Source organism: Artemia franciscana, chromosome 12 (genome assembly GCF_032884065.1).
Source record: "Artemia franciscana chromosome 12, ASM3288406v1, whole genome shotgun sequence".
NCBI lineage: Eukaryota > Metazoa > Arthropoda > Branchiopoda > Anostraca > Artemiidae > Artemia > Artemia franciscana.
In genome coordinates, this window is record NC_088874.1 from 28,715,730 (window position 1) to 28,721,729 (window position 6,000).

Genomic DNA, 6,000 nt, shown 5'->3' on the forward strand with positions numbered 1-6,000 from the left:
CAAGCTCAGCTGAACACTTAAAATCACAATTTCTTTCGAAAACCTAATCTAGACGGGAATGTTTCCTTCAATACTTTCACGATAAGGCAATAATAAATAATTCTTTCGCCAAAAGAGATTTCTAGAAACATTGGAGGCTCTCATCTTTAAATTTATTTCCATAATTCTTCCTCTTTGTCTGTAATACACAATTTCTTATCTTTCTTTTCATGTGCCTTCTAAATCAGCTCGGTGAGAAAAAAAACTATTTCCGTACTTTTGTAATTAAGACAGATAAGCACCTGAATGAGGCCTTAACCCTACTCATCCATCCAATCACGTAGGATGAACACTATAGCCAAACCAGATCCTAGCGCCGCGCAGAAAAAGGTGGCACGCCGCCACGCGTGAGATGTTAGTGGCCCGCTTTCTCAAATCTCGTAGAAACGAAATGGCCGTGAATTTGAAAACCATTGCATAATAATTGAAATATCTAACAGCTGTGTATTCCTAACAGAATTAAACGTCAAAATTAGAAGTTGTTTTTTCTTCTTATCGAGCAGCCGTCATCGTCGAGAAGAACTATGACCATTTACATCACAGCTAGGTTGGATGGAAAATCTTTCCCCTTAGCTTTCATACCATCAAACATCCAGAAGGAATTTTGAAGGTATATCCCCGTTCAATCCTGATTGTTTTGATAATGAAGATCTGTGCTTTTAAATACAGATTAACCAATGTTTTTTAGCCCATGAATCTGGTGGCAAATTGCCAAACTCACAAGAGGTTCTAACTCCAGCCCAATCCCTCCCTGCACTGCCTACCTCTCATCCAATGGTTTCAGTAAGCCCCGTGATGTTGCAGCCATTGTGAAATAGGATGGTCACACCTGAACAAGTACAACCACATCCCAGCACCACCAAGAAAACAATATACTCCAAGGAAGAAAGGAAGGAAGAGCAAAAGGGCTCACTAATACACCAGTGGTGGTCAAGATTGGAGTTGCCTTTGCTACGAGGAAGACAAAGAAGAGGTAGAAAAATGAAGCAACAGAAGCAAGCAAAACAAAGAAGCAGGCTGTGAAGAGACTTTGTGAGAAGACAGCACTGAGGATGAAAATGAGACTAAAAAGGTTCCCATATTGACTGTTGACGACAGCTCAGTTCTCTTGGGTAAGATAGTAAAAAGAAATGTGAACTTAGTTTTGACTTAGGTTGAAGTTGGCAACTTTGTAAAAGTCATCTATGAGGGCCATTAAGAAGAAGGTTCAAACTACTGCAGAGGTTAGTGTGACGACTTTGAGTGGTGGTAGAGGCAGATTCGCTTTCTTGTTTTAGGAGGAGAGAAAAAGCCAAAACATGATCCAGGAGGAAAAGGACGACAACTGCTTGCTTTCGATAAAACTATCCATTCTTGGTTCATATTGTATATATTTTGAAGCCTAGAGGTTTTTAGTTTTCTTGCTGTATTTATTCAATTGCAGTGAAGTCTGATTGCGGCAAAATGAAAGTCAGGCAAAGGTCAGAAAATAGAATCTTAGGAGTTTGATCAGAAAAACGAACCTGACTCTTACTTAATTCAAATACTTATGATGGATTAAACTACAGAACTGTAAACAAAAACGCAGCCAACAATTATTTTTAAATTCAGAAATGAATATATTTCTTTCCGTACTAATAATTTCTTGAAGGTAATGTTCAAAATTCACCATAATTTTTCAGCAGCGTTTCATCCGTTCATGAAATTCACTAATAATACTAGGCAAAAATTTTCGCAATATCAGATAAATACTTCTGTTGCTATTGCTGGGAGAACAGAAACATATCGAAAGAGTAGATCCATTAATTTATATAATATTACAGACAGTGTTAGGTGAGGTTCTTGCGTTGTTTCTTTTCTGCCATGGTCAAAGGTTTAAAAGGTGTGGGAAACACAACGCATCACCATTTGGAAGATTTGAAATAGTAAGAAAAGCCACCGTGAGAAGAGATTCTGACAATAAAGAATATTATTGCGACCCGACCCAACGCTAAAAAAAAGAAAAAGACGAAAAAACATTTTTTTTTAAATAACACACACAAAAACACGATAACTACACACACGAAGAAATTTTTGGTTTAATCTTTCCCTAAACATATTCAAAAGAATTTTTGAAAATTGGTATAATTTGTTGGAAGTCATACGTATTAAGAAAACTGCAAAGGCTATTTAAAAAAATAAAAATATAAAATTTATAAAGATAAAAATCGATTTAATTTATAATTCATGAATTTGTTGATTAACCTGTGAGATTTAGTTAGGGGTGATGGACCTGGGGTTTGGTGATCTTTTTTGTTTGTTCAAGTAAATATAGTCATCACTTTTGATAGATTCCCATTTATAAACTGAAAATTCAGAGGAGGGTGACCCATGGTTTCACTAAATAGGCATCCGCTTTGATTTTATTCTTATATTGTAACATCTTTGCTGGAAGTTAGTTTATAATGTAAGTTATTTTTATTTATTTGTTTATTTATATTTTTTCTTTCTTCTTCGTGTGTTTAGTTGTCGTCTTTTTTTTTGTCTGTGTCTGTTATTTTTTAAATACAATTTTTTTTCGTTCTTTTCACTTTTTCTGTTGAGAAAGGCTCCCGGATATGGGGCTGAAATATTCGGAATATTTTTTAATTAAAGTGTTGTTTTGTTTCTATTTTTTTATCACTGCTTTGTTGAAATTAAAATTCGTTTTTTCTTGCTTAATTTTTCGTAAATAGAAAAGCACTGTGGTCTAAGAAATTATTTGTAACGACCCCACTCAAGAAATGAAGTTGGTTTAATCCCAATGAAATGTACCCAAACATGATGAAAACATAATACTATAATAACAAAATTATGGAGAATAGAACAAAGAATTATGGAAAGAAGGCCACCCAGAACGGGTTATATTAAATACCTAACCTAATCTAACAAAAATGCCAACTACATCTATTTAATATTTAATTAGAATATTACCTATCAGTAGTTTATTTCACTGTACCTAAGCTAATTATCTCCAAATGCAGACAGGCAAACCGGTTTTACACAGACATATCAGATCAAAGTTCTTGAGTGGAGTCGCTATAATACATAAGTGCCGATCTTCCTGTGATGGGAGGACGCCCCTTAATACGGAAAAGGCAATTTCTTTTTTGGGGATTGTCTTACTTTAATAGCATATGACAGCTTGAATTTTGTCAAGTTTAGCTGCTACTTAATCTTTTTTATAGAAGTGTAGGTGAAGTTTAAAGTTTAAAATATATCTTTTGTTGAAGTTGTCGTTAGTGAAAAGAGTGGAGGTGGGTTCATAAAAAAAAGGTTGGTACCTCCTTGAATTAAGAGTTGTGTTTTCAGGCACTGGGTTTGAAGCGTGTTTATAGCGGGTTCGACAAAAATCGTTTGCAGGTTCTCCGTGTTCAACCCAGTAAAACTATAAAGAGTTTTCATGTTAGGGCTTCTAAGCGTGTTGAACACGGGTTCTTCAAAATTATAACGTGCTAGAATTGCATGATTGAACACGGGTTCTGAGAAGACATTCGCCGTGTTGAACACGGCACTCAAAACGGTAATCTACAAAACCTGTGTCAAACTCCGCATTGGATGTAAAGGTAAAGGATACGGCATTAGACTTTACAGTCCCTACCGGCGGTGCTGATCTCCGTTTCTTGGCCCTTCAGCCAAGAAGTGCAATGGGGGGCTGGGGGCCAACCATCCTGTGCTTTCGCATTGGATGTGGGTGGCCTGAAAACAAAGCTTAGGTTAATCATAATGGATTATACCAAAATAAGATGAAAATATAAAAGTTTAGTGACAAAATTATGAGAACTACAACAAAGAAGGAATGGGAGTCGCAGAGAACGCATTGTATTAAATACTTAACCTAAGCTAAAAGCCCAGAACGCATTTTATAAAATACTTAACCTAACATAACCTAAGCCAGCCAAAATACCACTTCTGTATATTAAATATTTAACTAAAATATACCTACAAGGCAGATTTCAACTAAGCCTAAGCTAAGTTTCTCCAAACACAGAGAGCTATAAACCGGCTATTGTCTGATCGCGAGGATCCAGATTCTCGAGTGTGTACTGGCTAACAAGGAAGTGCCAAAAAGTTTCTTAAGGGGTTTCTTAGCTTATCTAGCCAAACTATTTAGAGTTTATTGGGTGGTCTTGCCATAATTTGTAGAGCTTGGACACGAGATTCGAATGAATTACATAAAACTAAAATCCGATACGCACTTTCCCAGAAATCTTAGAAAAACCACCTAACTTCTTCTGTTTCGTGCCGGAGATAGATACGCTGAGATTTAATAAAACATACATCATCAGAAAGTGTGAATTTTTTAAATTAAACTGAGCGAAACTTCCTTTTGAAGTTCAGGAATGGGTAGTTCCTAAAAATAGTTCCTTTTCCAAGCATACAAAGCAGTTCCAGTTCCTTTTCCAAGCACACCAGCTTGGGAAACATTAAAATCAACTAATAGGAAGCATCATTTGAGTAATTTGATAGTTTTGAGAATTACCTTTAGTACTATGCGCCTTAATTCGGCCTGATTTATTACTGTGACAACCCACGTACCCCGAATTTTACTAACTATAACAAATATGGTCGAAAGCCTGGAAGAAAACAACCTTCCTTTCCTAGACTTATGACTCAAAAGCAATGCCATCTTCTTTGCATTACATATACACAAGAATTTGTATATTTATAACAAGCTGGATAACTAGAGCGTTTCTTTAAATAATCATGCTTCTCATTAGCTGAAATGTAATATGAACAAAAAAGCTACATACCTTATAAAATGAATCAAATGAGACAAATGATTAGTCAATAAACAAAAACTTTATTATTGAAATTCATACAAAGTTTTTTTATAAAGATGGCGTTATAACCTGTAAAAAGAATATCCGAAATATAAAGCATGAAGGATATACCCGAGCAGCATCTATCGATACGAATAGATATCGATATGATACGGGGGGGGGGCGTCTCTCAATCCCAATTCATACTTGTACTTTGAACGCAAAGATGAGTTTGGCAAGTCTGATTTGGAAAGCTTGTGTCACCACTAATTTGTCCCCAACTACTCTCTAATAATATTATGTCCATCTGACTCCTGCCAAATTCTCCCTATAGATGGAAAAACTGTTGTTCCAAGCTTCCGTCTTTTTTACTTTGAAAAATTATTCCTTAGCTCTGATTGGTCAACATGAATTTTTTTTGAAAGCTGAGCCGCTTTCATCTCCAGAAACTCTGAAGAGTATACATAATCAACGCTGTAGTCATATAAATATATATATATATATATATATATATATATATATATATATATATATAAATATATATATATATATATATATGTATATATATATATATATATAGTACCGGGCTTGAGACGCGGCTGGCTTTTATATATGGATTCTCATTTCGCCACTGGGCAACAGCACTCGGTACGCGGAAGGCTTCTCTATATGGAGTCTCAATCATGCTTGTCTTCTAAACGCAGATAATTTAAGTCTTTTCTTGATGTCATGATATCCAAATGGACATTCAATTAGAAGAAGTGCCTTATTAAAATTACGTTTTTCTTATGGGACCTTTAACTTTCACCTCCGTTTGTCTTCTATCATTATGAAGACATATCGCCGAACCTTCATTTCTTTTAATTGTTCAGGTGGTGAGAAAATTTTTTTTTCTTCCAACGATTTATCTAGTCCAGATTTTGATTTTCAAAGTTATTTTAGACCTTGATGACCTTATCCATGTCAAAATCCAAAGCCGAATCATCATCGCTATCATTTTCAATTTGTTTGGTTCGTTTTACCTCGATTTGTCTTTCGTCATTATAAAATTCACGTCACCAAACGGTTGTTTTTTTTAATAAAGGCATGATAGGCATTGATAACATTATCCATCTCAAAATCCCAAGCCAATCATCATCACTATTATTTTCAATTTTGAAATGCTTTGATTCTCGCCGTCCAGGTTGATTTTCATTGACTT

At 35.2% G+C, this 6,000-nt stretch overlaps 1 protein-coding gene across 1 annotated transcript in view; it reads right to left on the minus strand.

The window, feature by feature from the left end:
- Nucleotides 1-4,884, minus strand: part of LOC136033954 (acid sphingomyelinase-like phosphodiesterase 3b) — a 64,875-nt gene extending 59,991 nt beyond the window's left edge. The window contains exon 1 of the mRNA XM_065714979.1: nt 4,791-4,884. The gene's annotated coding sequence lies outside the window, so the exon portion shown is untranslated. The remainder of the gene's footprint in view (nt 1-4,790) is intronic.
- Between the last annotated feature and the right edge of the window lie 1,116 nt (nt 4,885-6,000).